The sequence below is a fragment of the Strongylocentrotus purpuratus genome, unplaced genomic scaffold (genome assembly GCF_000002235.5).
Source record: "Strongylocentrotus purpuratus isolate Spur 01 unplaced genomic scaffold, Spur_5.0 spur5_scaffold_20, whole genome shotgun sequence".
Lineage (NCBI taxonomy): Eukaryota > Metazoa > Echinodermata > Echinoidea > Camarodonta > Strongylocentrotidae > Strongylocentrotus > Strongylocentrotus purpuratus.
Window position 1 is genome coordinate 31,283,482 of NW_022145606.1, and position 10,030 is coordinate 31,293,511.

General features: G+C 38.2%; 1 protein-coding gene across 4 annotated transcripts in view; it reads right to left on the minus strand.

Moving 5' to 3' along the window:
• Positions 1 to 9,599, minus strand: part of LOC115927392 (epidermal growth factor receptor kinase substrate 8-like) — a 77,881-nt gene extending 68,282 nt beyond the window's left edge. For 3 of the 4 annotated variants that reach the window (XM_030993188.1, XM_030993184.1, XM_030993189.1), the window contains exon 1: positions 9,421 to 9,599. The gene's annotated coding sequence lies outside the window, so the exon portion shown is untranslated. The remainder of the gene's footprint in view (positions 1 to 9,420) is intronic. The other variant, XM_030993187.1, reaches the window with a different exon arrangement.
• Positions 9,600 to 10,030: the final 431 nt, after the last annotated feature.

Here is a 10,030-nt window from a genome sequence, read left to right on the forward strand (position 1 = left end):
AGACATTATACATGTATATTTCACTCTAGCACAATAAAACTTCTCACTGAACATGTTAATTTGCTCGCGAAACACAAAAGAAAATGTTCAAGGGATAAAATATTCATTCCCTCGTGTCTCGCGGCCATGTAAGTCCTGGCAGGAATTAATTCCTTGATATGCTGGAGCGCTGTAATGGCAGCCAGGCTAAAGCTGGGGTAATAATAAATGCGCCTCGGAATAAGATAGACGGCGCTATAGAAATGCCTATAATTATCATTATTATTAAATCAATATATTATCATAAAGATTGCTTGACAGAAAGCCAGAGACATCGCTTACAGCCACTGTCTTGCAAAACAATACCTGTTCATCGCACGATACTTAATGCATGCACGTTTCATTCATGTTTTTTTACGACCTGAATGTTTGTCCATCACAAGACATAAATATTTCACCCCATCACAATGGAAAACCCTCACTGAACATGTTTACAAATGGGATCACTCGCGAAACACAAAAGAAAATGTTCCAGCGATGAAACATCATTCTCTTAAGTCTCACGAAGCAATTGTTGCGTTTGCTCCGCGTGGGTTGCGTGACAAGCCTGCCCCCCGGCAAAAATCAATGCCCTTTACACTTGGAATCTAACGTTATAGATTGACACGCCTTTTTATAGAGGGCAGCGGAACGGGACCTTTGTCTCCCATGGATGTGTATTGATTGAGAGATGTTGTTTTTTAACTGGAATTAGACGGCCCCTCATGACATCTTAAATTAGGGACAGACTTTAAGGGCCTTTTCTTGTATCGTCTTTTGGGGGTCAGATGGATCTGCAGGGTACATGTAAGGGAGTTTAGAAGCCATTTTAATGCACTGAGTAAATAATAAATACTTGGGATACACTAGGGCCTCACACAATTTTTGGGGGAAAGGGATCAGGATATACAGTTCAGCATTTTAGCAGTCTGTATGCAAATTCAAATTCAAACTTTAAATATTTCAATCCAAACAGGACCATTCTCAATTTTGCATGATCCCTTGGATTCTAACTTGGGGGGGGGGGGGGGGGGGGGGGGTCATATGGAAAACTTACGCGCATCTGCTCTGCGCCTCGTCGCTTATCCTGTTAAGCACGGGGAACGTACACCAAAAAAGCCATGTTTTGATATAATTGCTTGTATTACGGGAAAATGGAAATTTGTTAAAAAAATCTTCGGACGGTTTCTTATCATTTGAAATGTCGTCTTAAAAATGATACTAAATTTGGGATTATTCTTTCAGGGGAAACGGTAGCCATTTTCACCTAAAAGTTTTGACTTTTTCAGCCTGCCTATGGAGATTGCACTGTTTTTCCCCTTTTTTGTCGGGTTTCGCTCAGTCAACCGGTCGGCAAATCTTACACGAGTGACGTATAAAAAATCTTCGGACGGATTCAGAAACCTTGACATCCCACCTTTACGTTGGTATAACGATTGTTTTCATTCGTGGAGAGGAAACGGTAGCCATTTTCCAACCAATAAAAAGTAGTTTTTCATACTAAACCAAGGTGACTGGGATAGTGTAGCGCTATAGCTACTCACAACGAGTGCGCCCGTACCGTACAAACAATGCACAGTTATAGCTTCCGTGCAATCGCTGTAGAGGTCAGTGTGTGTATTTAACGCAGTGCGTATTATACAGAGTGTGTGCGGTGCGCTCAAAATCTCGGAGACCGCATCATGTGTATACATGCGCACCCGAATGGGTCATTGCACTCCAACTAGAGGGAAGTCAGTATAGTCATTGGAAGAGGGAATGAGTTCGATTTCGTCTACGGTGTGATGGCAAGCCTCTGCTTATGTAGTCTACCGTAATTTTGCATTTATTTAACTAGGTGAGTTTCATTTCTAATTCTAGTTTGTTAGTGTTAGTAATTAGTAGTCAACAAGAGCAAGCGCTCTCACCCCCGCCTTGTCGCATTGAACTAGTCTGATCAGTGTACTTTCACGCAGGAGTGCACTTGAGCGCTCTCTCTTCGTGAAAGCGGTTGTTTAGTGCGTATTCTTTTATGCGCGTTTAGGGCTAAAAGTTTTCCATATGCCATAGTTAGAGTATAGGCCTGATATAGACAAGCCCTTGATAAAGTATTAAAATGTATGCAATGGTTAGTGTACATAGCTTGCTATATATATTCCAGAGAAATAATTAGGTGATTGGACAGTTGCCTCTGCTGGACATTACTGTGAATTAACATGAGATGTGAAAATGTAGGCCTACATGTACATTGTATGTACAGATGTTCAAGTGTGTATTTCATTACAGATTTAGGGAATATAGTTTCAATTTTGGTTAGTGGTTGTCTTGTACAAAATTTATTGATTCTGGTCCAGGGATGAAATTATAAATTACATGTCCATTTACACGGTTCCCCTCCCACAAACCCTGGTGAATTCACACTTGATCAAAAGCTTTAGAAAATCAAGATTGAAAACAAAATTGAAATCAAATTCAATCAAGTTGCCCTTGGCTTAGTTCTAATAAAATCTGATAAAAAGAAAGAATATTGTTTAAATACAAATATTTTCAAGGATAATATATATAATTATCACTCAAAAATAATAGAAACCTGGCCTTCCCGAAACTGAACTCTCAAATATAGAGAAACCTCTTTTTTGTGTCAAGGACCACTTTTATGATTTCACTCGGGTGACCTTTATTGTGTCTATCTATTTTTAGGATTTTGAAAAGAAAAGGAATCAGAAAAGTACTTTTCAAGATAGAGTGCCAACTTTGCTTGATCTCTTAGGTACATAGATTTAGTGACAGTTATTTCTACATGGACAGTTACGTAAATAAACTGGCCCCCTAGATATGTGCATAATCTACATGCTTCAATGCATGCACTGGTGTTACATTGTATGTGCCGTTGATACAGGAATACACAGCTTACAGATACATGTACCATATACAGTCAAACCTGTCTGTAGCGACCGCCCAAGGGAAACTCAAAAGTTGGTCTTTGTAGACAGGTTCCTTCAGTACATGTTTCAATGTGAAACCATTTTCAAGGGAAAGAAAAAAGTGGTCTTTGTAGACAGGTGGTGACTTAGCAGGTGTGACTGTACATGTACATTTAGAGGTACACCTGTAAGTGTACATCTACATTTAATGTGAAGTCCAACCTTATAATGGCAAACAACTCTAAAAGATTCAGAAAAGATATGTGTTCATGTAAATGTGTCTGAGGGTTCCAGACAGTTGGTTTATGAGACCCCCCCCCCCCCCAAACAAAAACAAAAAAACAAAAAATGGCAATACGTGTCAAAGAACTGCTGAAAAGTTTTCAGAGAGACTGATATTTGATGGCCCATGAAATCAACAAAGTTAGTGACACATCACCTCTGAGGTGATGTCCAGCTGCCTTTCCAACAAGTTTTTTCTGATGATTTTCAAAAAGAGACTGATGAGAATGAGATCAACAAAGGTTGCGTTTATCTAGGAAATTTTTGGCTAGAATCAGGTTTCTCAAACGTCTTTCAGGCAAATTTAGAAGTAGATAAACGCAAAGCCTTTTTTAAAGGGCTTTAGATATGGGCATATCTAAAGACGCAAAAAGGTGCGTTTTGTATGTCACATACAGCCAGAATCACGTTTCAAAATGATCGATAAACGCAAAGCTGTTTTGTACCTCACATACAAATAGGACCGCCCAGGTGTTGTGTACAAGCATACGTGTGAAGTTGACCTCCGAGAAACTGTCTGCTTCCCGGGTCAAACGGCGCTGAGCAGCTGCGAAGAGACGAGGCCTTTATTGCGAATCGTGAAGTGTAGATAAACGCGACATCCCGCAAATCACGATCGTATAGTGGGGTATGATAGTGGGGTTCGATAGTGGGGTACGATATGTACATTTCTAGTGGCAAGCCTAGATAAACGCGCTCTAAGTCGCTGCTAAGGGCCTTCTGAAAAAAATGTATGAAGGTTTGAGACTGATGCCCCAAAACACCAACAAAATAAGGGGTCACTAATCTTCAGGCACCTTTTGGAGGGTTTTTAAACAACATTGATGGCACAAAGTCACAGTGTAACACACGCTTGCCTTCTGACAACTTTTCTGGGTTTTTTTTAAACGACGCTGAGCACCAATGACACCAACAAAGTATATAGCAGGCCCTTCTGAAAAACTGTCTGAAGGTTTGAAAGTCGAGACTAGTGCTGTAACATCACGGATATCTCCAATTCTGTTTAACCGCCTGTCAAAACCGGACGGTTTTCGGTTAAACGATTTATTTTAAAAAAATAAAATAAAAAAAAAAAAAAAAAATCGTTTTTTTTTTTTTTTTTTTTTTTTTTTTTTTTTGGCCGTGTGAAAAAGCAGGAAGGTGATTTAACTGAAGGCGCCGATTTGTGCTCGTGAACTAGTCACAATAATAGTAACAATGTCGTTTTAGAATAATGTGTAAGATCATTAAAGTAAATTAAAAACAGTAGAGGACCTAGGATAGAACCTTGTGGTACACCATGTGTTAAACTTGGATGAATATATATATTGAGATCTATTACAAAGATTACTTTCAAACCAAGATGACAGACAAATTGGAGTGTTGTTCTAGTTTCCAAGTGGTAAGTCATCACACCGATTACTGAGCTGGGAGACATTGCCAGGCATAGTGCCAGGTGGAGGGGCATAAATCGAAACTTTAAAAAAAAAAAAAAAAAAAAATTATTAAAAAAAAAAAAAAAAAAAAAAAAAAAAAAAACGGGAAAACGAAACCATCCAATTGAAAACGGAATCCGCCATGGGCGGTCGGATACCGGACGGTTAAACGTTTGACTACAGCACTAGTCGAGACTGACGCCCCATGACATTAACAAAGTCAATATTGCTGTCTTTCTGTCAAATTTTCTGAAGATTTTAAAATGCTACTCATTCCAATGGCCAATGAAACCAACAAAGTCACTGTAATGGGCCTTCTGAAAAAGTTTTAGCCCATGATACCAACCAAGTCGGTGTCAAAAACCTGCTGAAAAGATTTTTGAGGTTTCACGAGACTGATAAAAGCGATTGGCCCATGAAACCAATAAAGTTGGTATCTATCTATCGATAGCAGCCCTTCTGAAAAGGTTTCTAAGGGTTCATGAGACTGACAAAACCAAAAAAGTCAGTTTTGAATGAATGCCTTTTTACAAGTTATTCTGAGAGTGGGTAATGACACAAGAAAATGACTTTTCATTGTGGAGCATGATCTAAAAAACGTGAATATACACAAAATTGAATAAGAATCTTTCTGATACCTGCACCTACATGTAGTTGCATTATGCAGACTCTTAAAAATAGGACAAAGTCATGCAATGTTTTTCACAGTACCATTGCATTTGCTACGAGTAGATCACTTTATATCCTGGACAAAAGGGTGGCAATGGGCATAGGAATTCTAAATTACAATCTTGAATCTACATACATGAACTTCCTTCACAAATCTGTCAGATCGGAATGAGGGTCTGCTCCTTTAGACTATAGCCTACCTGCTTGAGCAAATCCACATAAGATTTCAAAGTCCTATTGTAATTTGGGGCTTTTTTTGTATGAAATCCCTGACTCTCCTTTCATTTGCCTGTTTGATACAGGCCATTTACTTTGAAGATGTGGGGCCATAAAAAGGGGCAAGGTCTAATTGATTGACAATTTAAATACCCTGGGATTTTGAAGTTAAGAATCAAGGAGATTGGAGTTATAAATTATGTATGCATATTATCATTATGAAGGCATTGCAATACACTAGTTACAAATGATGTAATAACAACAATAATGATGATAATAATAATAATGTAATAATACTATGTACACTTCACAAAATCAACAGATGCATTACATGTCCATGTAGGCACCATATAACTACCGGTATATTTGTTCTTAACCTTCAAGTTACAAGTTACAAATCAAAATCATTGCAACCTTTCCCCCTCCCCCTCTTCTCTAGCAGCAATGATGATAATAATAATAATGTAATATAACTATGTAACATTTCTAAAAAATCAAAATCAACAGATTACCTGTACATGTAGGTAACAGACAACAGCACTATTCTTCTCCATGTTCAAGGTACAAAGCAAAATCATTGCAACTTTTCCCCTTCCCCCTCCTCTCCTGCCCCCCCCCCCCCTCTCCCTCCCACCCTCATTGCTTCACTGCCCTATCTTTGTAACTAATAGAAAACAAAAAACAATACATTCTCTTTAAATCACTTGCCTTGGAATTAGGAGGTCCAGGGTTATCTTCTTATGAACCATTTGAAATCTCCATGGAAGAAAGAACCGCATCAGTTTCACAATAGGGGAGAGGGGAGTAATAGAGGGTGCTCTTTGTTCCCCCTCCTGGTCAACAGTGGGGCTTCAAAGGGAATTTGAATGGGGGGGGGGGGGCATCAGAGGGGTATTAAGGGGGTATAGAAGGGGTATTAAATAGGACATCATAAAGGCTTCAAGCAGGTCATAAATTGGCTTTCCCTACAGCCTTCTTAATGAATGGATAAGAGCATGGAGCTACAGTAGCAGAATAGATACAATGTGAGCAACGAGACCATTAGACCGGATTGAAGATTAACTATGGTGGTCTACATGTAATTTTGTCAGGCCTAGAATTTCCAACTGCAGACAAGAAACAGTAACTCAAAACCTAAACCAAAAAATGTTCTACAATTTTAAGAAGATAGACGGAAAGCGTACAACATTTTCATATTCCAAGTTGGGAGCAAAGGGTCCTAGAGGATTTTAAAATCCTGTGGAAATACAAAAAAAATATCTTAGAAGAAACGATCCTTTGAATAGGGTGCAAAACACTGTGCAGGATATAATCCCTTTATTAGAAACCCATTGACTACTGGATTTTCTCATTCCCATCTACTTTACTATGGTTCCCAAAGGCAATGGTTTCCCTGTACCTTGGTATAAAATCTACTGTAAACTTCTAAGGCCATTCCCGCTTCCTTTTTGGGGGCCGCCTCCTATTTTTATTTTTTTTTGGAATTTTTTTTTCTTTTTCTTTTTTTTTTTTTTAAAAGAAAAAAAAACATGAAAAACACTGCTAAAATGGCTCTATTTCTGATTTTTTTTTTTTTTTTTTTTAAATTGTCGGCGGCCAGCTTGAAAAAAAATAGCCTCGACTGTCAGGGAAAATGTACCGTGCGGCCATTTTGAAATAAAAAATAAAAAGGGCCTCCTCCTTCCTATTTTTCAAAAAAAACAGGACGCTAAACATGTTTTTTTTTTTTATTTGGCCTAATCCATGTTTAGGTGTTTTTCAGAGAGTAATGATGTACAGTGCCTTATGTAATATACAATGAATTTTCATTTCCTATTTGAATACCAATCGTATGTGAATAGCCCTTTGCTTTCAGTGGGCGACTCGGAGAGACAGAGACAGAGAGATAGTCCAGCATTGCACAGGTATACAGGGGTAGGGCAGTGTTGATTTAACAAGGTGTCACCAAAAGTAAGGCACACATCGAAGGACGAAATCAAAAGGAACGGTCACGTATGACATGGGTAGCATGCCAGCGATTAGATCTCCTGTCAACGTTAGGCCCCATTTACACTGTTGAAAACCCAATTTTTTAAAATCATTTATTTATATAGTGTCATTTACACAATTACACTACTAGAAAAAAACTGTTTATAATACAATAGGTGACAGATTAAAAAGCTGTTCATTCCGACACTGAGAAACGTAATCATTATTTTTGCGTAAGAATGAAGAAACCCTGGAATAGTTCAAATGAAGGTCTAGATAATGCCCTCAGTGTCTACAATTAATGTTTTAATGTCATGGAGAAGTGTTGAAGTGAACCTGTCACGTTTAAATTTGACATCGATGCCCTCGGTGTCTACAATTAATGTTTTAATGCCATGGAGAAGTGTTGAAGTGAACCTGTCACGTTTAAATTCGACACCGATGCCCTCAGTGTCTACAATTAATGTTTTAATGTCATGGAGAAGTGTTGAAGTGAACCTGTCACGTTTAAATTCGACACCGACCCGTTTATGATCCGACCAACTTAAAAAGAAGTTTACATTAGTATCCATAAGTATGTTTACTAATTCTGGGTTTTATCAATTATTGTGCATGCATGACTTGTTGCACTACTCTGTATTGGATAGAGCATGATAGAGCAGAAGTGAGAACTGAGGTGAGGCACATACATGTACAAGCAAAATCCGGACTAAATTCATCCATGTTTTACCTTTACCTTTACCGCAAATACTGGAAGAATGCTGAGACAGCAGTCGAGCTTCCAGGTCTATCTTCTCGGTCTATCTTCTTGTACTCATACTCTAATAATAATAATTCTCATTATATACAAGTCAGGGAGGCAGAGGGGCAAGAGGTTGCAACTTGACTGGACAATGTGCTATGTACAATGTCCCAGGAGCAAAGAAATTGAAGAAATCAGTTCGAGTATTGAGAGATATGACACTGTTCCTTCCAGCAACGATCAAGTCTGGTTTTGAAGGCGTCTATGGTGGGAGCCTGAACTACTACTTCAGGCAGAGAGTTCCAGTCGTCAATCACATGTACACTCCACAAATTAGAGGGGTCTAAAAAGGCAACTTCTGACAAATCTCCGCAACGCCCAATAGGAGGAAAACCCAAAGAAATGTAGTTTACCGGTACATTTGAATGATTTTATAGTAACAATCGAGGAATGGAGCTGGAAGAGGCGAGGATGCAAGACAGAAACTATATTTTGTTCCTTCTCATTAGAGGTATAATTTTACGTCTCGAGACGAACCACCTAAATTACTGCAACTTTTTGAAGACACAAAAGTATCATTTATTTCCCATTTTGTATGGATATAAGAATAAATTGGGGAATAATTGCCAGCATAGAAATGAATTTGCTTAGAAATGGACAATTCGTAGTATATGGTACTGGTAGAAGTAGTAACTAGTCTATTTAGTAGTATAGCAGTATAGTACATATGCATTCTTATCATCATCTTCATCAATGCAGATGTTGTTGTTGTAACCATTTACCGTTATCATCATTTATCATCATCACATCATCACTATGCACTATTTCTCTTTCTTTGAATCTTGAAAGTTACAATGGAAGTTTTTCATGAAATGATTCATCTTTATCTGATACACATTTTGGTCTTTATAATTCTTTCTACATTAAAACTACAAAATACCTTGCACCGCAGTGCATCAACACACACTTTGCAACAAGATATTACAAACAGATAATCATGAAACTCCATGAAACAACGTATTATTGTGGCTACCGCGCGGCGCCCGAGTTTGCACGCCGTAGCTAGCCGTACACCATCATAGCATCCGGAGTATACCGCATAATTCACTGCGCACTCGATACACACACAAACTACCGCATAGTCATAGGCACAAAATGCCACCAAATAAACCACGATTTCATGATTTTAGAATGAGAGAAATCTCACCAGTGTCTCGGTAACAGGAATCTCTGCTATCTTTGATTCCGACTGTCAGCTCGTTTAACCAAGACAGTTCAAAGGATGCTCAAAAAATCGCTAAATATAAGCCACATAGTCAGACTTTCCGTTGGAAATCGGCTTCTATCATTCTCTGAGAGTCAGTGTCGAGAGCTTGAGTGGAGGGCGTGAATAGAAGTCGATTGTTGACAATTGCATGCGCTGTTCTTTTCAGCAAACTTACTCCTCAAATTAAGTCGTTTCTATGTTATGATGTTATCGACAAACCATTCATAATCACATTTAAAAAATGTTGCAGTCTGCTTTATACTTCATTTGAAATAAATATTTCCACAAGATTTGATTTTTGTTTCAACGTGAGGGCGGAAAAATTCTTTTAATTGATGTATTTTGTTTAAAGAAGCCATGTTTCCAAGGGGCGGGCAGACGATATTCATACGTAAGGTTGTGTTACAGGTGTATACAATTGGTTTTATTGGGTAGTAAAATGTTTAACGTTGATTTCCCGAGATTTAAAAGGTATATCTACTCATTATTTGACTTTTAAAAAAGATATCTCCAATTCCCTTTACTTCTTAATTCTTATTGAGAGAATAAA